We start from the raw sequence: 23,368 nt of genomic DNA, 5'->3' as shown, positions 1-23,368 counted from the left end.
CACATTACTTACTGCACACTGAAATCATATTAGTATATATTTTTTTGTGGAGGGTCGTGGTATATAACTCTTCTCCTGACAGTCATTCGAGCAGGGCAGCTTAGCAGAAGCCTTGTTTGCTGTTCCCCGCTCTACATGGGACCTGAGCGCCATCCACCGTCGTCTGCCTCCCGGCTCATTGTTTGCTCCACCAATAAATTAGTGGTTAAGCACGTCACCTTGATCGACTAATCGGAATTTAAAGACCCACTCAAAATCTGTCACGCTAAGGGGACACGGCCGAGCACCTCACTGGCTGACCCGGGCCACGTGACTTCCCACCGTTTCATTGATAGCAGTAAATGTGATATGTTTACCCAGGGTGAGACAGATAGAAAGTCATCAGAAGACCGGGCCTGTTGTGGACTGTCTCTCAGTCCTGTTGAGACGATACTACAATGAGTATCTCCTTAGATTACTCAGTGAAGAGCGGCGATGGTAGGTCCTGCTCACTGAGGTCATTCCACTCGGATCACAGAATTACAACTTTCCAGTTATGCGCGGTCATTAGAACAACTGTGGGGCAGATGCGAGCTTCATGCCCAGTAGAGATGGTATCCCTCACAGACATGGTCATACCAGACTCCTACCAGCTCTCTGGGTTTAGCCTATGGTGCCCATCCTGCCTGCATCTTGGGTTATGGACGCCAGGGCTTTTGTACCACCCACAACCATTACACACTGAACCATTATGTGGAGTCGGTCACGGGGTTCCCCCAGTGCACATGGTTAATGTATTCCAGGAACATTTCCTCATCCATGCTAACGCAGCATTGCCAAGGTTACGGGGTGCAGCCCTTGGTCAGCTCCATTGCGCTCATTCTACCTCTGGTGGCGAGCACAAGCAGGCCAACCTGTGTCCATTCAATGGGTGCTTGAACCCGCTGTCACCCCTGCACGCGGCCCACCTTGACGCGTGTTGCTCGCCCCTGTCAGAGAGAGCCTCCAACTCACAGACCTTCGACAGGATGAAAGTGAAAAGGAACCCGCCGAAGACAGGTGAGTGTCATGCAGAATGGGACAGGTGAATGCAGATTGATGCAATACCTCTCTGTATTGGGTATGGATAGGAATGTAGCCATAAAGTCATAACTCCAAGTAATATACTGAAAGTACAAATGCTACATACAACAATTTAAATGATTATACTGAGTTACAGTTCAAATAAAGAAATCATTCAATTGAAATAAATGTTTAAAAAAAGTGTCAAACACAATGTAGAAGCCTAGTAGGCTCCTATCTATAGTGGTGAAATGGACAGCACTCTCCAAGGTGAGTCAATGTAGAAGCCAAGTAGGCTCCTATCTATAGTGGTGAAATGGACAGCACTCTCCAAGGTGAGTCAATGTAGAAGCCAAGTAGGCTCCTATCTATAGTGGTGAAATGGACAGCACTCTCCAAGGTAAGTCAATGTAGAAGCCAAGTAGGCTCCTATCTATAGTGGTGAAATGGACAGACAGCACTCTCTATCAAGGTGGACAGTCAATGTCAATGAAGCCAAGTAGGCTCCTATCTATAGTGGTGAAATGGTCAATGTAGAAGCCAAGTAGGCTCCTATCATGGACAGCACTCTCCAAGGTGAGTCAATGTAGAAGCCAAGTAGGCTCCTATCTATAGTGAAATGACTCTCCAATGAGTCAATGACAGCACTCTATGGTGGTGAAATCAGCAAGGTGAGTCAATGTAGAAGCCAAGTAGGCTCCTATCTATAGTGGTGAAATGGACAGCACTCTCCAAGGTGAGTCAATGTAGAAGCCAAGTAGGCTACTATCTATAGTGGTGAAATGGACAGCACTCTCCAAGGTGAGTCAATGTAGAAGCCAAGTAGGCTACTATCTATGGTGGTGAAATGGACAGCACTCTCCAAGGTGAGTCAATGTAGCAGCCAAGTAGGCTACTATCTATGGTGGTGAAATGGACAGCACTCTCCAAGGTGAGTCACTATCTATGGTGTGAAATGGACAGCCAATGTAGGCAAGTAGCCTTTAGTAGACCGGTGACGAGGAAGGCGGCTACTATCTATGGTGGTGAAATGGACAGCACTCTCAAGGTGAGTCATTGTAGAAGCCAAGTAGGCTCCTATCTATGGTGGTGAAATGGACAGCACTCTCCAAGGTGAGTCAATGTAGAAGCCAAGTAGGCTCCTATCTATAGTGGTGAAATGGACAGCACTCTCCAAGGTGAGTCAATGTAGAAGCCAAGTAGGCTCCTATCTATAGTGGTGAAATGGACAGCACTCTCCAAGGTGAGTCAATGTAGAAGCCAAGTAGGCTACTATCTATAGTGGTGAAATGGACAGCACTCTCCAAGGTGAGTCAATGTAGCAGCCAAGTAGGCTCCTATCTATGGTGGTGAAATGGACAGCACTCTCCAAGGTGAGTCATTGTAGAAGCCAAGTAGGCTCCTATCTATCTATGGTGGTAAAATGGACAGCACTCTCCAAGGTGAGTCAATATAGAAGCCAAGTAGGCTTCTATCTATGGTGGTGAAATGGACAGCACTCTCCAAGGTGAGTCAATGTAGAAGCCAAGTAGGCTCCTATCTATGGTGGTGAAATGGACAGCACTCTCCAAGGTGAGTCAATGTAGAAGCCAAGTAGGCTCCTATCTATGGTGGTGAAATGGACAGCACTCTCCAAGGTGAGTCAATGTAGAAGCCAAGTAGGCTCCTATCTATGGTGGTGAAATGGACAGCACTCTCCAAGGTGAGTCAATGTAGCAGCCAAGTAGGCTCCTATCTATGGTGGTGAAATGGACAGCACTCTCCAAGGTGAGTCAATGTAGAAGCCAACGTAGGCTACTATCTATGGTGGTGAAATGGACAGCACTCTCCAGGGTGAGTCAATGTAGCAGCCAAGTAGGCTACTATCTATGGTGGTGAAATGGACAGCACTCTCCAAGGTGAGTCAATGTAGAAGCCAAATAGGCTCCTATCTATGGTGATGAAATGGACAACACTCTCCAAGGTGAGTCAATGTAGCAGCCAAGTAGGCTACTATCTATGGTGGTGAAATGGACAGCACCCTCCAGGGTGAGTCAATGTAGCAACCAAGTAGGCTCCTATCTATAGTGGTGAAATGGACAGCACTCTCCAAGGTGAGTCAATGTAGAAGCCAAGTAGGCTCCTATCTATAGTGGTGAAATGGACAGCACTCTCCAAGGTGAGTCAATGTAGAAGCCAAGTAGGCTACTATCTATGGTGGTGAAATGGACAGCACTCTCCAAGGTGAGTCAATGTAGCAGCCAAGTAGGCTACTATCTATTGTGGTGAAATGGACAGCACTTTCCAGGGCGAGTCAATGTAGCGGTGGAACAAATATAACAATATCGGAATATAACTTCTCCATCTCCGGCTGAATCTGACTCACTAGTGGGCCTACTAGCTAGTGGAGATGCCGGTGGTGATGCTGAACTGGCGTGATTAGCATCACCACCAGGAACAGTTTGCCGCTCACTCCTCTCCTCCGGCAGTGACAGTTCTCTGACTCATTCTGGGTTTGATTCACCATCTCTGGATTGTTGGACATGAAAAATGTCTAACTCGATTGTCTTTACTTCTACATTGTTATTTGTCTTTCCCACAATTCAAATTCAGTAGGGAGATGACTAGACTAGCCTATGTGACATGATTACGTAGGGACCTCTTCATTAGCTGACCACCACTACCAAGACCTGAGTCAAGATCAGTTACTTACCCCACCGGCCCTCTCCATAACCCCTACGTACAAATAAGAAAGCAGGTTTGGAATCAGTTTGGCAGGATAGGATGATTACACAGAAGGATCACCGTGCTTGAGAAGGAGTTCATCTTCAACAAGTACCACAGCCTTGGGACTGGAGTAACACAGCCTTGGGACTGGAGTAACACAGCCTTGGGACTGGAGTAACACAGCCTTGGGACTGGAGTAACACAGCCTTGGGACTGGAGTAACAGGTGGCGAGAAGTGCACAATATCTGTCTGATCTCCATGTTTCTGGTTTGTAATGCTCCTTAATTTACAGATGTACTATAAGACATAATTTAACGTTTGTGTCAATTTGAATAATTAATGCTATAGCTTTTGAAATGTATGAAAATGAACCATGTCTCAACATTCAGTGTTGCGCAACCACAATATTTTGCATGACAATATTAATCAGACTAAAATGGGTCACATAGTAGAAATTTGAACCGTACTTTTCTCATCTCACTTATAATGGTAATGTAGAAGGATGTCTCTCACCATTTTCAATAACTATTCATACTTAGCCCTAATAATCAGGTGCACTCCAGATGTCCTTGTCACTTGATAAAATAAACATTTTTATTCTCTTCACAAATGGGAAACTCATGAGGCTCATCCCATTTCTATGGCTTGTCGAGGTACTTAACCCCCATATTCATAAAGAGATATATTTTTAACCACTAAACCCGTCGATGAAAGCTTATGTGACAAAACGATCCATCAAGAAAAAATGATTTTGTTTATTTATTTAACCTTTATTTACCTATGCAAGTTAGTCAAGAACAAATTCTTATTTACAATGACGGCCTACCAAAAGGCAAAAGGCCTCCTGCGGAGACGGGGGCCTGGGATTCAAATAAATATATATATATATAAATATAGGACAACACAACATGACAACAACATGGTAGCAACACAAAACATGGTACAACATTATTGGGCACAGACAACAGCACAAAGGGTCAAATAGGTAGAGACAACAATACATCACGCAAAGCAGCAACAACTGTCAGTAAGAGTGTCCATGATGGGGTCTTTGAATGAAGAGATTGAGATAAAACTGACCAGTTTGAGTGTTTGATGCAGCTCGTTCCAGTCGTTAGATGCAGCGAACTGAAAAGATGAGTGACCCAGTGATGTGTGTGCTTTCGGGGCCTTTAACAGAATGTGACTGGCAGAATGGATGTGGTATGTGGAGGATGAGGGCTGCAGTAGACATCTCAGATAGGGGTGAGTGAGGCCTAAGAGGGTTTTATAAATAAGCATCAACCAGTGGGTCTTGCGACGGGTATACAGCGATGACCAGTTTACAGAGGAGTATAGAGTCCTATAAAGAGCATTGGTGGCAAATCTGATGGTCGATTGGTAAAGAACATCTAGCTACTCAAGAGCACCCTTACCTGTCGATCTATAAATTATGTCTCTGTAATCTAGATGGTCATCTGAATCAGGGTTAGTTTGGCAGCTGGGGTGAAAGAGGAGCGATTACGATAGAGGAAACCAAGTCTAGATTTAACTTCAGCCTGTAGCTTTGATATGTGCTGAGAGAAGGACAGTGTACCATCTAGCCATACTACCAAGTACTTGTATGAGGTGACTACCCCAGGCTCTAAACCATAAGAGGTATTAATCACACCTGTGGGGAGAGGACCATTCTTCTTACCAAACCACATGACCTTTGTTTTGGAGGTGTTCAGAACAAGGTTAAGGGTAGAGAAAGCTTGCTGGACACTAAGAAAGCCTTGTTGTAGAGCATTTAACACAAAATCTGGGGAGGGGCCAGCTGAATATAAGACTGTATAATCTGCATATAAATGGATGAGAGAGATTCCTACTGCCTCAGCTATGTTGTTGATGTAAGTTGAGAAGAGCGTGGGCCCTAGGATCGAGCATTGGGGTACTCCCTTGGTGACAGGCAGTGGCTGAGACAGCAGATTTTCTGATTTTATACACTGCACTCTTTGAGAGAGGTAGTTAGCAAACCAGGTCATAGACCCCTCAGAGACACAAAAACTCCTTAGCCAACAAGAATGAGAGAATACTATAGACATCAAGAAAGCCAGTTAGTTGATTATTGAAAAGTTTTTCCAACACTTGATAAACAGGGCAAAATAGAAATAGGCCTATAACAGTTAGGATCAGCTTGATCTCCCCCTTTAAATAAAGGAAGAACCGTGGCTGACTTCCAAGCAATGGGAACCTCCCCAGAAAGGAGAGACATGTTAAAAAGGTTGGAGATAGCCTTGGCGATGATAGGGGCAGCAACATTAAAGAGGAAAGGGTCTAAACCGTCTGACCCAGAGGGTTTTTTGGGGTCAAGTTTCAGGAGCTCCTTTAGGACCTCAGACTCAGTGACGGCCTGCAGGGAGAAACTTTGTTGCGGGGCAGGGGAAAAATATGGAGAAGCATTGGGGATAGTCACATTAGAAGGGGTGGGAGATGAGGAAATGTTGGACGGGCAAGGAGGCATGGCTGAGTGAAATAGGAATCCTGACTTAATGAAGTGGTGATTAAAGAGCTCAGCCATGTGTTTCTTGTCATTAACAATCACATCATCAACTTTAAGGGACATGAGGAGGGTTTATTCTCCAGGTCTTTAACTGTTTCCAGAACGTCTTGGGGTTAGACCCACAGAGAGAGAACTGCTCCTTAAAGTAACTAAGTTTGGCATTCCAGATAGCCAGAGTGCACTTTTTTCTCATTTGCCTGAACGAGAGCCAGTCAGCCTGAGTATGCGTGTGCCGAGCCTTTTGCCAAATGCAATTCCCGAGGTGGAGTAACTCTCCAAGATCACGGTTGAACCAGGAGCTCAACCTGTTTTTAATTCAAATTTGAATTCAAATTTAACAATACCACTGAAAATACCAAAAAAGAAGGTCCAAGCATCTTCGACAGAGGGGATCAAGCTGATTCTATACCATTTTACAGAGGCCAGTTCATGAAGGAAGGATTGCTCATTAAAGTTTTTCAGCAAGCATCTATGACAAATCAGAACAAGTCGTTTCACTGAGCAGCCATTATGAACACAGGCTGTAAAACAGTGATCACTAAGGTCATTACAGAAAACACCAGACTGATACCTATCAGGAGTGTTTGTGAGGATAACATCGAGGAGAGTAGCCTTTTCTGGCTACTTGAATACAAAGCCAGCAAGAGGTGGTTAGAATGAGATGGGAGGCCAAAAGACTGTGTAACCAATAGAGAGTCACAGTCCTGAGTGTGGGAACAAGCATAGTCTGTCCCACAGTCAGGTAAAGAAAGTTTGTAGTCAACAAAGCAGGCAAATAGTGAAATAGAAAAATACACAAGATTAAAAATATATATATAACGACTTGGGGCTAGCCATTGAATGTTCAGAGTCACTCGCCCCAACAGTGCCTGTGTGCTGGAGGCGAGCAAAAGCTCAGGAGAGAGGAAGGGGGGGGGGGTGTGAAGGTAGGGGGAGACAACCAGGGCAGACGTTGAACAGATCACCAGGTGGAATCCAAGCAGCAGTGCAGCAGGCAAAGGGAGTAGGTGTCACATCCACTTGGGAGAAGCTTTTATTTCTGGAGAGAGATTTCTTGTAGAAAATGCCATTCTAGTGATGTCATATATAATTTTTAAACATTCAGTCACTTGTTGATATTTTGCTAACAGTATACAAGCAATATGAACTGGAGGAGACATTGGCCTGTCGCTTAAACTTATATTTTATTTTATTCCAGGTCATCAGTTATCATTGTGCTATTTTCGTCCCATCCGTCTCTTCTCCCAGACAAACACCCACGACTAGCCAGCATGATACTTATAACCTACGCTGTCATTTAGTCACTAGATGGGGTAAGAAAATGACCTGATTGTAACCTTAAACAACTAAACAAAGCTCAACAACAGAAAAACACTTCTGGGTCCGTTTAAAAAAAAAAACTTACTGTACATCGCTCAAAACCATAACTGGGAGGAACATGGTGGGACTGGGCTGTGTTTTTGCAGGGAGCTTGTCTTCCGCATTAGGAACATGCTGACTTCACTACCTCATTGTAGCTTCTGTCTTATCTGAGAAAATGGGCGTGCTACTTTCACCTCTTGTTACTTTAGTCCTGGCTCTCACCTAATTCTATTACTGCAGTTATGCCATGGGTTGGCGTTGTATTTAGAGATTAGATTGTGTCATTTGTGGTTTGAACAGTGTAGAATATCTAACCAGCCTATGGAGTTGTGAGTTCAAATTTGTCCGACTTGTATTCCACTCGTACGTTCGTGTGTAATGCTATACTCTCCCATGTCAAAAGATGCCGAGTGTACGTACCTTTGTTACGTAACGAGCTGGACTAAACAAATACCTGTGTATCAAATTGATTAATCGAAAAAGACATCACTGACACAGACAGTTGGTTGCACTTTAAGTTGTGTTTTACGTCACAATCAGCGAGGAGAACTCATATGGAATCACTGCTGGTACATTCTTAGAATACCTACTGAATCATGTTCAAACATGTGTTTCTGGCCTGTGTTTGTAGCCTGCTATCCTAGTGTTGTGTGTCAGTCTGAATGTATTGTGTGAGGTTTGCATGATATGCCACACTTTCATGTCGACTATACTTGATTGGACACTGAGTTTTATCAGTTAGGAGGTTGATTATGTATAATATGCTTGTGTCTGTTACTATCTGTTTGAGCAGAGCACATGAAAAGTGTTTTTCAGCATGTTGTTTATGGGTCAGAATACGTGTATTAAAGTGCTTTTGCCTCTACTTAGACAGGTCCGGACTCTGAGCTCTTCATCAGGAGGGAGCAGCACCAGTTAGTTAGACAGGTCCGGACTCTGAGCTCTTCATCAGGCAGTTCAGAAAGGCTGGGCAGTAGTTTAAGAGGAGGGAGCAGCACCAGATACTTAGACAGGTCCGGACTCGTAGCTCTTCATCAGGCAGTTCAGAAAGGCTGGGCAGTAGTTTAAGAGGAGGGAGCAGCACCAGATACTTAGACAGGTCCGGACTCGTAGCTCTTCATCAGGCAGTTCAGAAAGGCTGGGCAGTAGTTTAAGAGGAGGGAGCAGCACCAGATACTTAGACAGGTCCGGACTCGTAGCTCTTCATCAGGCAGTTCAGAAAGGCTGGGCAGTAGTTTAAGAGGAGGGAGCAGCACCAGATACTTAGACAGGTCCGGACTCGTAGCTCTTCATCAGGCAGTTCAGAAAGGCTGGGCAGTAGTTTAAGAGGAGGGAGCAGCACCAGTTACTTAGACAGGTCTGGACTCTGAGCTCTTCATCAGGCAGTTCAGAAAGGCTGGGCAGTAGTTTAAGAGGAGGGAGCAGCACCAGTTACTTAGACAGGTCCGGACTCTGAGCTCTTCATCAGGCAGTTCAGAAAGGCTGGGCAGTAGTTTAAGAGGAGGGAGCAGCACCAGATACGTAGACAGGTCCGGACTCTGAGCTCTTCATCAGGCAGTTCAGAAAGGCTGGGCAGTAGTTTAAGAGGAGGGAGCAGCACCAGTTAGTTAGACAGGTCCGGACTCTGAGCTCTTCATCAGGAGGGAGCAGCACCAGTTACGTAGACAGGTCCGGACTCTGAGCTCTTTATCAGGCAGTTCAGAAAGGCTGGGCAGTAGTTTAAGAGGAGGGAGCAGCACCAGTTAGTTAGACAGGTCCGGACTCTGGGCTCTTCATCAGGAGGGAGCAGCACCAGTTACTTAGACAGGTCCGGACTCTGAGCTCTTCATCAGGAGGGAGCAGCACCAGTTAGTTAGACAGGTCCGGACTCTGAGCTCTTCATCAGGAGGGAGCAGCACCAGTTACTTAGACAGGTCTGGACTCTGAGCTCTTCATCAGGCAGTTCAGAAAGGCTGGGCAGTAGTTTAAGAGGAGGGAGCAGCACCAGATACGTAGACAGGTCCGGACTCTGAGCTCTTCATCAGGCAGTTCAGAAAGGCTGGGCAGTAGTTTAAGAGGAGGGAGCAGCACCAGATACGTAGACAGGTCCGGTCTCTGAGCTCTTCATTAGGCACCTCATATGTTGTCTCCTCCTCTGTAGTTAGGCTGGATAGTCCCCTACTCAAGTGTAGCACCCATCTGAGTGATGCTTCGGCAGCTATAAGCGCCAGAAAGACCGCTACACCTCGGCAGTAGTCAGGAAACAGTCCACTATGAGGCAGGCCTCTCTCAACCCCTCACATCACAGTCCACATCAGTCATGAAACCAGGATCAGCCTGGTCTCATAGACTAGACATAACATAGTAAACCTAAATCTGGGACACTCAAAATTAGTATGATATATTTTGTTTGGAATGCCGAAATAAGACATATGGTTAATTAAGTCAGAAACAAAAGTAGGGTAGTTGGTCGGGATCGATGGGTGGGTTTATAACATGAACGTCTAGCAACCCAAAAGTTGCGAATTTGAATGTCATCACGGACAACTTTAGCATTTTAGATAATTAGCAACTTTTCAACTACTTACTACTTTTCAACTACTTAGCATGTTAGCTAAGACTTCCCTAAACCTAACCTTAACCATAATCCTTTCAGCTAACCCTTCCCCTAACCCTGAACCTAACTTTAACCGTTAAACCTAACTCCTAAACTTAACCCTAACCCCTAACCCTAAGCTCAGACTAGCTAACGCTAGCCACCTAGCTAAAATTCATAACATATCATATATTTAGTAAATTCATAACATAATGTACACTAGCATCCAAAAGTTTGGGGTCACTTAGAGATTTCCTTTTGTCCATTAAAATAACATCAAATTGATCAGAAATACAGTGTAGACATTGTTAATGATGTAAATGACTATTGTAGCTGGAAACGGCAGATTTGTTTATGGAAGATCACCAGATATTGTAGCTCAGAAACACTCAAGAAGTCAATAAAAAAAAGTTTGTTAAAGAAATATGACTCAGAGAAGATTTTTAATGACAAAGGAGACCAGTGGAAAGTAAGACACAAGGGCTCATAGAGGCTTGTACAATAGTGATTTTTTTTATATAAGATCATTGCAAGTTTATAAACCTATGAGAATGACCCGACCATAAGAATAGGCTACACTAAAATACACTCTTAGAAAAAAGGTTTTAGATAAAACCAAAAAGGGTTATATATACTTGCTTCAAATTTGAATACCTAAAGGTTCTATATAGAACCCTTTTTTAGGGGGGCTCTTTAATCAGAACCCCAGGGGTGCATCTTCACTGAACCAACATTGGTTCCGTATATAACCCTTGGATATGGAACCAATTTTGGATCAATAAAGAGGTGCCATATATGGAGCAAGCATAGAACCCTTTTTAGTTCAATCTATAACCTTTTGTTCAACGAGTGTAGCTTAACCAACTGGGCACAGACGTCAATTCAACTTCTATTCCACATTTGGTCAACGTAACTGAATTGAAATGACTTGCAAACAACGTTGATTCATCCAGTGTGTGCCTAGTGGGAAGGTTTTTCAGTCCAACGGTAGTATGTCTCCAGCATAGGGCTTTAAGCGTTCCACTAAAACGCTCTCAATGCATGCAGCAGTGATTGCATTGCCCATGTCTCATGTGGTAAACATTATTGGCATAATAAAGGCAGGTTTATCCATGGAGGGGATGAGAGCGCTAACATCATTGTCATTTGCGATGACAACCCTATCGAGCTGCTGGCTCATTGAATGGACAAAAAGAAAGGCCATTGATTAAAACATCGAGAGGATGATATTGACACAAATGCACCCTTGACCCTGTCATTGTCATTGTGTCTGTCAGGCTCCTCAAGGTACCAGAGAGGTGTGTCATCTCGATCTGATGACAGAGTGCTGGTAGAAGACAAGTCAGAAAGGATGCTCCGGATCCAAGGTTGAACATGAGCAGTGACTTGGTTGTGGCAATACACATACAAGTCAATCAATCAAATTTTATTTATATAGCCCTTCGTACATCAGCTGATATCTGAAAGTGATGTACAGAAACCCAGCCTAAAACCCCAAACAGCAAGCAATGCAGGTGTAGAAGCACGGTGGCTAGGAAAAACTCCCTAGAAAGGCCAAAACCTAGGAAGAAACCTAGAGAGGAACCAGGCTATGTGGGGTGGCCAGTCCTCTTCTGGCTGTGCCGGGTGGAGATTATAACAGAACATGGCCAAGATGTTCAAATGTTCAGAAATGACCAGCATGGTCGAATAATAACAAGGCAGAACAGTTGAAACTGGAGCAGCAGCACAGTCAGGTGGACTGGGGACAGCAAGGAGTCATCATGTCAGGTCATCCTGGGGCACGGTCCTTGGGCTCAGGTCCTCAGAGAGAGAGAGAGAAAGAAAGAGAGAATTAGAGAGAGCATATGTGGGGTGGCCAGTCCTCTTCTGGCTGTGCCGGGTGGAGATTATAACAGAACAGGGCCAAGATGTTCAAATGTTCATAAATGACCAGCATGGTCAAATAATAGTAAGGCAGAACAGTTGAAACTGGAGCAGCAGCATGGCCAGGTGGACTGGGGACAGCGAGGAGCCATCATGTCAGGTAGTCCTGGGGCATGGTCCTAGGGCTCAGGTCCTCCGAGAGAGAGAAAGAAAGAAGGAGAGAATTAGAGAACGCACACTTAGATTCACACAGGACACCGAATAGGACAGGAGAAGTACTCCAGATATAACAAACTGACCCTAGCTCCCCGACACAAACTACTGCAGCATAAATACTGGAGGCTGAGACAGGAGGGTTCAGGAGACACTGTGGCCCCATTCGAGGACACCCCTGGACAGGGCCAAACAGGAAGGATATAACCCCACCCACTTTGCCAAAGCACAGCCCGCACACCACTAGAGGGATATCTTCAACCACCAACTTACCATCCTGAGACAAGGCTGAGTATAGCCCACAAAGATCTCCGCACAACCCAAGGGGGGGCCAACCCAGACAGGATGACCACAACAGTGAATCAACCCACTCAGGTGACGCACCCCCTGCAGGGACGGCATGAGAGAGCCCCAGTAAGCCAGTGACTCAGCCCCTGTAATAGGGTTAGAGGCAGAGAATCCCAGTGGAAAGAGGGGAACTGGCCAGGCAGAGACAGCAAGGGCGGTTCGTTGCTCCAGAGCCTTTCCGTTCACCTTCCCACTCCTGGGCCAGACTACACTCAATCATATGACCAACTGAAGAGATGAGTCTTCAGTAAAGACTAAAAGGTTGAGACCGAGTTTGCGTCTCTGACATGGGTAGGCAGACCGTTCCATAAAAATGGAGCTCTATAGGAGAGAGCCCTGCCTCCAGCTGTTTGCTTAGAAATTCTAGGGACAATTAGGAGGCCTGCGTCTTGTGACCGTAGCGTACGTGTAGGTATGTACGGCAGGACCAAATCAGAGAGATAGGTAGGAGCAAGCCCATGTAATGCTTTGTAGGTTAGCAGTAAAACCTTGAAATCAGCCCTTGCTTTGACAAGTATTGCAATGTTCATTGCTGTTCTGGTTAGTGTTAATTGGTTTATTTCACTGTAGAGCCTCTAGCCCTGCTCATTACACCTTATCCAATCTTTCAGTTCCACCACCCACACATGCGATGACATCACCAGGTTTCAATGATGTTTCTAGAGACAATATCTCTCTCATCATCACTCAATACCTTGGTTTACCTCCACTGTATTCACATCCTACCATACCTTTGTCTGTACATTATACCTTGAAGCTATTTTATCTCCCCAAGAAACCTCCTTTTACTCTCGGTTCCGGACGTTCTAGACGACGAAATCTCATAGCTTTTAGCCGTACCCTTATCCTACTCCTCCTCTGTTCCACTGGTGATATAGAGGTGAATCCAGGCCATGCAGTGCCTAGCTCCACTCCTAGTCCCGAGGCGCTCCCTTTTGATGACTTCTGTAACCGTAATAGCCTTGGTTTCATGCATGTTAACATTAGAAGCATCCTCCCTAAGCTTGTTTTATTCACTGCTTTAGCACACTCTGCCAACCCAGATGTTCTAGCCATGTCTGAATCTTGGCTTAGGAAGACCACCAAAAATTCGGACATTTTCATCCCTGACTACAACATTTTCAGACAAGATGGAACGGCCAAAGGGGGCGGTGTTGCAATCTACTGCAGAGATAGCCTGCAGAGTTCTGTCCTACTATCCAGGTCTGTACCCAAACAATTTGAAATACTACTTTTAAAAATCCACCTCTCTAAAAACAAGTCTCTTACTGTTGCCACCTGCTATAGACCACCCTTCGCCCCCAGCTGTGCTCTGGACACCATATGTGAACTGATTGCCCCCCATCTATCTTCAGAGCTCGTGCTGCTAGGCGACCTAAACTGGAACATGCTTAGCACCCCAGCCATCCTACAATCTAAGCTTGATGCCCTCAATCTCACACAAATTAACAATGAACCTGCCAGGTACCACCCCAAAGCCGTAAACACGGGCACCCTCATAGATATCATCCTAACCAACTTGCCCTCTAAATATACCTCTGCTTTTTTCAACCAAGATCTCACGATCACTGCCTCATAGCCTATATCCGTAACGGGTCAGCGGTCAAACGACCTCCACTCATCACTGTCAAACGCTCCTTGAAACATTTCAGCGAGCAGGCCTTTCTAATCGACCTGGCCTGGGGTATCCTGGAAGGATATTGACCTCATCCCGTCAGTAGAGGATGCCTGTTTAAAAAAAGAATTGCCTTCCACACCATCTTAAATAAGCATGGCCCTTTCAAGAAATTTAGAACCAGGAACAGATATAGCCCCTGGTTCTCTCCAGACCTGACTGCCCTTAACCAACACAAAAACATCCTATGGTGATCTGCATTAGCATCGAACAGCCCCCGTGATATGCAACTTTTCAGGGAAGCTAGAAACCAATACACACAGGCAGTTAGAAAAGCCAAGGCTAGCTTTTTCAAGCAGAAATTTGCTTCCTGCAACACAAACTCAAAAAAGTTCTGGGACACTGTAAAGTCCATGGAGAGTAAGAACACCTCCTCCCAGCTGCCCACTGCACTGAGGATAGGAAACACTGTCACCACCGATAAATCCACTATAATTGAGAATTTCAATAAGCATTTTTCTACGGCTGGCCATGCTTTCCACATGACTACCCCTACCCCGGTCAACAGCACTGCACCCCCCACAGCAATTCGCCCAAGCCTTCCCCATTTCTCCTTCTCCCAAATCCAGTCAGCTGATGTTCTGAAAGAGCTGAAGAATCTGGACCCCAACTAATCAGCCGGGCTAGACAATCTGGACCCTTTCTTTCTAAAATGATCTGCCGAAATTGTTGCAATCCCTATTACTAGCCTGTTCAACCTCTCTTTCGTGTCGTCTGAGATTCCCAAAGATTGGAAAGCAGCTGCGGTCATCCCCCTCTTCAAAGGGGGGGACACTCTTGACCCAAACTGCTACAGACCTATATCTATCCTACCCTGCCTTTCTAAGGCCTTCGAAATCCAAGTCAACAAACAGATTACCGACTATTTTGAATCCCACCATACCTTCTCCGCTATGCAATCTGGTTTCAGAGCTGGTCATGGGTGCACCTCAGCCACGCTCAAGGTCCTAAACGATATCTTAACCGCCATCGATATGAAACAATACTGTGCAGTCGTATTCATTGACCTAGCCAAGGCTTTCGACTCTGTCAATGACCACATCCTCATCGGCAGACTCGATAGCCTTGGTTTCTCAAATGATTGCCTCGCCTGGTCCCCCAGCTATTTATCTGATAGAGTTCAGTGTGTCAAATCGGAGGGCCTGTTGTCCGGGCAGTTTCTATGGGGGTGCCACAGGGTTCAATTCTTGGACCGACTCTCTTGTCTGTATACATCAATGATGTCGCTCTTGCTGCTGGTGAGTCTCTGATCCACCTCTACGCAGTCGACACCATTCTGTATACATCTGGCCAATCTTTGGACTCTGTGTTAACAACCCTCCAGACGAGCTTCAATGCCATACAACTCTCCTTCCGTGGCCTCCAATTGCTCTTAAGTACAAGTAAAACTAAATGCATGCTCTTCAACCGATCGCTGCTTGCACCTGCCCACCCTTCCAACATCACTACTCTGGACGGTTCTGACTTAGAATATGTGGACAACTACAAATACCTAGGTGTCTGGTTATACTGTAAACTCTCCTTCCAGACACACATCAAACATCTCCAATACAAAGTTAAATCTACAATTCCCTTCCTATTTCGCAACAAAGCCTCCTTCACTACTCATGCTGCCAAACTTACCCTTGTAAAACTGACCATCCTACTGATCCTCGACTTCGGCGACGTCATTTACATAATAGCCTCTAATACCCTACTCAATAAATTGGATGCAGTCTATCACAGTGCCATCCGTTTTGTCACCAAAGCCCCATATACTACCCACCACTGCGACCTGTACGCTCTCGTTGGCTGGCCCTCGCTTCAAACTCATCGCCAAACCCACTGGCTCCAGGTCATCTACAAGACCCTGCTAGGTCACCCCTTATCTCACCTCACTGGTCACCATAGCAGCACCCACCTGTAGCACGCGCTCCAGCAGGTATATCTCTCTGGTCACCCCCAAAACCAATTCTTACTTTGGCCGCCTCTCCTTCCAGTTCTCTGCTGCCAATGACTGGAAAGAATTTCAAAAATCTCTGAAACTGGAAACACTTATCCCCCTCACTAGCTTAAAGCACCAGCTGTCAGAGCAGCTCACAGATTACTGCACCTGTACATAGCCCATCTATAATTTAGCCCAAACAACTACCTCTCCCCATACTGTATTTGTTTATTTATTTTGCTCCTTTTTACCCCCATTAGTTCTCTCTACTTTGCACATTCTTCCACTGCAAATCTACCATTCCAGTGTTTAATTTTTATTTCAGTTATTTTTTACCTGTTGTATTGTATTTACTTCGCCACCATGGCCTTTTTTGCCTTTACCTCCCAAATCTCACCTCATTTGCTCACATTCTATATAGACTTATCTTTCTACTTTATTATTGACTGTATGTTTGCTTTACTCCATGTGTAACTCTGTGTTGTTGTACCTGTCGAACTGCTTTGCTTTATCTTGGCCAGGTCACAAGTGTAAATGAGAACTTGTTCTCAACTTGCCTACCTGGTTAAATAAAGGTGAAATAAAAAAATAAAAAAATGTAAATATTGCAATATAAACACTCCAATGTGCCAAGTGCCAACGGTGTACAATCGGAGTCATGTTCTTACAGCTCTCCTGTCCACATTGAGCAGAAAGAATACAGGACAGATGTAGGCCTGTGTCCAATATATGACCTGCAGAGAAATGTAAATATTTTGAGGTAATTCCTAACGTGCCGTTATAACACAAGAAGTGTCTGTCATAATTACTGGAGTGAATAAAGTCAGCAATAAAGTCAAGTGCTGAAACACACACACACACACACACACACACACACACACACACACACACACACACACACACACACACACACACACACACACACACACACACACACACACACACACACACACACACACACACACACACACACACACACACACACACACACACACACACAAATGCAGTGTGTTTCAACAAGCAACAGACCTAGGCCTACTTGTGCTCAGCCTCCCAAAGCATTTTTAGGGCCTTCCTCTGACACCGCCTGGTATTGATGTCCTGGGTGGCAGGAGCTTGGCCCCAGTGAGGTACTGGGCCTTACACATTACCCTCTGTAGTGCCTTGCGGTCGGAGGCCGAGCATTTGCCATACCAGGCAGTGATACAACCAGTCAGGATGCTCTCGATGGTGCAGCTGTCAAACCTTTTGAGGATCTGAGGACCCATGCCAAATATTTTCAGTCTCCCGAGGGAGAAAAGGTTTTGTCGTGCCCTCTTCACGACTATCTTGGTGTGCTTAGACCATGTTAGTTTGTTGGTGATGTTGACACCAAGGAACTTGAAGCTGTCAACCTGCTTATCAACAGCCCCATCGATGAGAATGGGGGTGTGATCGGTCCTCCTTTTCCTGTAGTCTACAATCATCTCCTTTGTATAGATCACGCTGAGGGAGATGTTGTTGTCCTGGCGATAGAGATCTGTGGATCTGTTAGGGCGGAGTGAAAATTGGAGTGTGTCTAGGGTTTCTGGGATAATGGTGTGTGTTATCATGGTGTTTAATTTTGATACATGTGGGCTGGTACTAACATCTCTATTGTTCCTCATTTCCATAGCTTCTAGAAAATAAATAGAAGAAACATGGGCAGTGACTTGGTTGTGGCAATACACATACCAGTAAATACTGCAATGTAAATATTGCAATGTAAACACTGCAATGTGCCAAGTGCCAACAGTGTACGATGGGAGTCATGTCCTTCTGGATACCCGGTCCACATTCAGGAGGGAAATTACAGGACATATGCAGGCCTATGTCCTTTGATTTATTGGAGACTTAAAGTGCATTCGAAAAGTATTCACACCCCTTGACTTTTTCCACATTCTGTTACGTTACAGCCTTATTCTAAAATGGATCAAATATTTTTTCCCTCATCTATCTACACACAGTACCCCATAATGACAAAGCGGAAACAGGTTTGTAGAAATTTTTATATGTATATATATTTTTTATATATATACAGAGAAAAATAATAGAAATACCTTATTTACATAAGTATTAAGACCCTTTGCTATGATACTCGAAATTGAGCTCAGGTGCATCCTTTTTCCATTGATCATTCTTGAGATGTTTCTACAACATCTGTGGTAAATTCAACTGATTGGACATGATTTGGAAAGGCACACTTGTCTATTTAAGGTCTGACAGTTGGCAGTGCATATTAGAGCAAAAACCAAGCCATGAGATCTGTAGAGCTCCGATACAAGATTGTGTCGAGGCACAGATCTGGGGAAGGGCACCAAAACATTTCTTCAGCATTGAAGGTCCCCAAGAAGACAGTGGCCTACATCATTCTCAAATGGAAGAAGTTTGGAACCACCAAGACTCTTCCTAGAGCTGGCCGTCCAGCCAAACTGAGCAATCAGAGGAGAAGGGCCTTGGTCAGGTAGGTGACAAAGAACCTGATGGTCACTCTGACAGAGCTCCAGAGTTCCTCTATGGAGAAGGTAGAACCTTCCAGAAGGACAGCCGTCTCTGCAGCACTCCACCAATCAGGCATTTATGGTAGGGTGGCCAGAAGGAAGCCACTAAAAGGCAAATGACAGCCCGCTTGGAGTTTGTCAAAAGGCACCTAAAGGACTCTTAGACCATGAGAAACAAGATTCTCTGGCCTGATGAAACCAAGACTGAACTCTTTGGCCTGAATGCCAAGCCTCACGCTTGGAGGAAACCTGGCACCATCCCTATGGTGAAGCATGGTGGAGGTAGCATCATGCTGTGGGGATGTCTTTCAGTGGCAGAGACTGGGAGATTAGTCAGGATCAAGGGAAAGATGAACAGAGAAAAGTACAGAGAGATCCTAGATGAAAACCATCTCCAGAGTGCTCAGGACCTCAGACTGGGGTGAAGGTTCACCTTACAACAGGACAGCTACCCTAAGCACACAGCCAAGACAACGCAGGAGTAGCTTTGGGACAAGTCTCTGAATGTCCTTGAGTGGCCCAGCCAGAACCTGGATTTGAACCCAATCGGAAATCTCTGCAGAGACCTGCAAATTGCTGTGCAGCGGCGCTCCCCATCCAACCTGACAGAGTTTGAGAAGATCTACAGAGAAGAATGAGAGAAACTCCCCAAACACAGGTGTGCCAAGCTTGTAGCGTCATACCCAAGAAGACTCTAGGCTGTAATCGATGCCAAAGGTGCTTCAATAAAATACATATTATTAAAAGGTCTGAATACTTATGTCATATTTCCTTTTTTGTATTTTAATCATTTGAAAAAAAGTATATAAACCTGTTCTTGATTCAGCATTATGGGGTATTGTGTGTAGATTGATGAGAAAAGAAAAACAATTGTATACATTTTAGAATAAGGTTGTAACTTAACAAAGTGTGGAAAAAGTCAAGGGGTCAGAATACTTTCCGAATGCACTGTATGTCCAATAAAAAACACACACACACACACACACACACACACACACACACACACACACACACACACACACACACACACACACACACACACACACACACACACACACACACACACACACACACACACACACACACACACACACACACACACACACACACACACACACACACAAATACAGTGTTTCAACAAGCAAGGGACAGCCTTAGGCCTATTTGTGCTTAGCCTCCCAAATGTTCAGTGTGTGTTATTTTGATACATGTGGGCTGGTACTAACACCTCTATTGTTCCTCATTTCAATAGCTTCTAGAAAATAAATAGAAGAAACATGGGCAGTGACTTGGTTGTGGCAATACACATACAAGTACATACTGCAATGTAAATATTGCAATGTAAATATTGCAAGGTAAATACAGCAATGTGCCAAGTGCCAACAGTGTGCGATGGGAGTCATGTCCTTCTGGATGCCCGGTCCACATTGAGGAGGGAAATTACAGGACATATGCAGGCCTATGTCATTTGATCTATTTGAGACTTACAGTGCATTCGGAATGCATTCACACCCCTTGACTTTTCCCCCATTTTGTTACGTTACAGCCTTATTCTAAAATTGATTAAATCATTTCCCCTCGTCAATCTACACACAATACCCCATAATGACAAAGCGGAAACAGGTTTTTTAGAAATGTTAGCAAATTTATAAAAAATATAAACAGAAATTCCTCATTTACATAAGTATTCAGACCCATTGCTATGAGACTATAAATTGAGCTCAGGTGCATCCTGTTTCCATTGATCATCCTTGAGATGTTTCTACAACATCTGTGGTAAATTCAATGGACTGGACATGATTTGGAAAGGCACACACCTGTCTATGTAAGGTCCCACAGTTGACAGTGCATGTCAGAACAAAAACCAAGCCATGAGGTCGAATGAATTGTCTGTAGAGCTCCGAGACAGGATTGTGTTGAGGCAAAGATATAGGGAAGGGTACCAAACATTTCTGCAGCATTGAAAGTCTCCAAGAAGACAGTGGCCTCCATCATTCTTAAATGGAAGAAGTTTGAAACCACCAAGACTCTTCTTGGAGCTGTCCACCTGGCCAAACCGAGCAATACTGTAAGAAGGGCCTTGGTCAGGGAGGTGACCAAGAACCTGATGGTCACTCTGACAGAGCACCAGAGTTCCTCTGTGGAGATGGGAGAACCTTCCAGAAGGACGATCATCTCTGCAGCCAGACGGATGCCACTCCTCAGTAAAAGGCACATGACATCCCCCTTGGAGTATGCCAAAAGGAACCTAAAGGACTCTCAGACCATGAGAAACAAGATTCTCTGGTCTGAAAACCAAGATTGAACTCTTTGGCCTGATGGCCAAGCGTCGAGACTGGTGGAAACCTGGCAACATCCCTACGGTGAAGCATGGTGGTGGCAGCACTATGCTGTGGGGATGTTTTTCAGTGGCAGGGACTGTGAGACTAGTCAGGATTGAGGGAAAGATGAACAGAGAAAAATACAGAGAGATCCTAGATGAAAACCATCTCCAGAGCGCTCAGGACCTCAGACTGGGGGCAAAGGTTCACCTTACAACAGGACAACGACCCAAAGCACACAGCCAAGACAAGACAAGAGTATCTTTTTCTCACCCAATTTCGTGGTATCCAATTGTTGTAGTAGCTACTATCTTGTCTCCTCGCTACAACTCCCGTACGGGCTCGGGAGAGACAAAGGTTGAAAGTCATGTGTCCTCAGATACACAACCCAACCAGCCGTACTGCTTCTTAACACAGCGCGCATCCAACCCGGAAGCCAGCCGCACCAATGTGTCAGAGGGTACACCCTGCACCTGGCAACCTTGGTTAGCGCGCACTGCACCCGGCCCGCCACAGGGGTTGCTGGTGCGCGATGAGACAAGGACATCCCTACCGACCAAGCCCTCCCTAACCCGGAAGACGCTAGGCCAATTGTGTGTTGCGGCCGGTTACGACAGAGCCTGGGTGCGAACCCAGGGACTCTGATGGCACAGCTGGCGCTGCAGTACAGCGCCCTTAACCACTGCGCCACTGTAATTGATCAACATCACAACTCTCAAATCAATCTGACTTTTTGCATGTGTCTTTTGAATTTGGATTGCAACCATGTGTATTTGGTTATCTGCTGTTGTAAAGTTGCTTAGCAAAAGATTGGCATGAATTTGATGAGTTTCAAGCTGTCTTAAAACAGCAAGGGATCCATTAATCATGACTCGATTTCAACCTCGAGCTCTTCTTTTTATGGCAGGATCGACTCTCACCTTGCACACCAGAAATGAAAACATCGAAAGAAATAGAATATACCTATATGCCAGCTAGCAGACAGGTTTTCATTGATAATTGGAAAATTAAGTGTTCAAATGTAGGCAATAGATCTTTAAATTAAAATCTCTATTTTTAGGTCAATGTGTGCATGGCATATGGACATAAGCACCTGCCCCTCATTTCTAAGGGTACAACTTCAAATTCAACAATAGCAACAATAGCAACAACAATTTATTTTAAGCCTATCCCAAACCTTAACCATTCGGAGTTAATTACTAACCCTCTGAAATATGATGTTTGGGACAACTTCGAAATTTGACGTTTGAGAAACATGGATGAAGCTCTAATTTCGATCTGAGACTGTGAGAGCTGGTAGCAGCCCCCAGATTGCATGGGGCCGCTCACTTGCACTCCCAGCAGATAGCAGAGACCAATGAAACTAGATGCATAAGTCATTCTATTGTATTTATTCAGTGGAGTTTGGGTCATCTTTTTGTTATTTCTAATGATAAATGATCTGTTTTTATTTCACATTGTCCGTACTGGTTTGAAATTACGGGAGCATTTAGTCAGTTTTGGACCAAAAAATCTGGATTGTTTGATTTGACATGGGCATTTTGTGGTCCCAAAAAATGCCAGCCCAGTCACGGACCAGGATGTCTTGCTCCCAGGCAGACTAAATAACTTTTTTGCCCGCTTTGAGGACAATACAGTGCCACTGACACGGCCTGCAACGGAAACATGCGGTCTCTCCTTCACTGCAGCCGAGGTGAGTAAGACATTTAAACGTGTTAACCCTCGCAAGGCTGCAGGCCCAGACGGCATCCCCAGCCGCGCCCTCAGAGCATGCGCAGACCAGCTGGCCGGTGTGTTTACGGACATATTCAATCAATCCCTATACCAGTCTGCTGTTCCCACATGCTTCAAGAGGGCCACCATTGTTCCTGTTCCCAAGAAAGCTAAGGTAACTGAGCTAAACGACTACCGCCCGTAGCACTCACTTCCGTCATCATGAAGTGCTTTGAGAGACTAGTCAAGGACCATATCACCTCCACCCTACCTGACACCCTAGACCCACTCCAATTTGCTTACCGCCCAAATAGGTCCACAGACGATGCAATCTCAACCACACTGCACACTGCCCTAACCCACCTGGACAAGAGGAATACCTATGTGAGAATGCTGTTCATCGACTACAGCTCGGCATTCAACACCATAGTACCCTCCAAGCTCGTCATCAAGCTCGAGACCCTGGGTCTCGACCCCGCCCTGTGCAACTGGGTACTGGACTTCCTGACGGGCCGCCCCCAGGTGGTGAGGGTAGGCAACAACATCTCCTCCCCGCTGATCCTCAACACGGGGGGCCCCA

The 23,368-nt window shown here is 45.2% G+C and overlaps 1 pseudogene; it reads left to right on the top strand.

Annotated features, from left to right (window-relative positions):
- Positions 1 to 437: 437 nt before the first annotated feature.
- On the top strand, positions 438 to 11,581 carry LOC124012257 (annotated as a pseudogene).
- Positions 11,582 to 23,368: the final 11,787 nt, after the last annotated feature.

The sequence above is a fragment of the Oncorhynchus gorbuscha genome, linkage group LG24, assembly GCF_021184085.1.
Source record: "Oncorhynchus gorbuscha isolate QuinsamMale2020 ecotype Even-year linkage group LG24, OgorEven_v1.0, whole genome shotgun sequence".
NCBI classification, from domain to species: Eukaryota; Metazoa; Chordata; class Actinopteri; order Salmoniformes; family Salmonidae; genus Oncorhynchus; species Oncorhynchus gorbuscha.
This window is presented reverse-complemented; position numbering and strand designations above follow the sequence as displayed.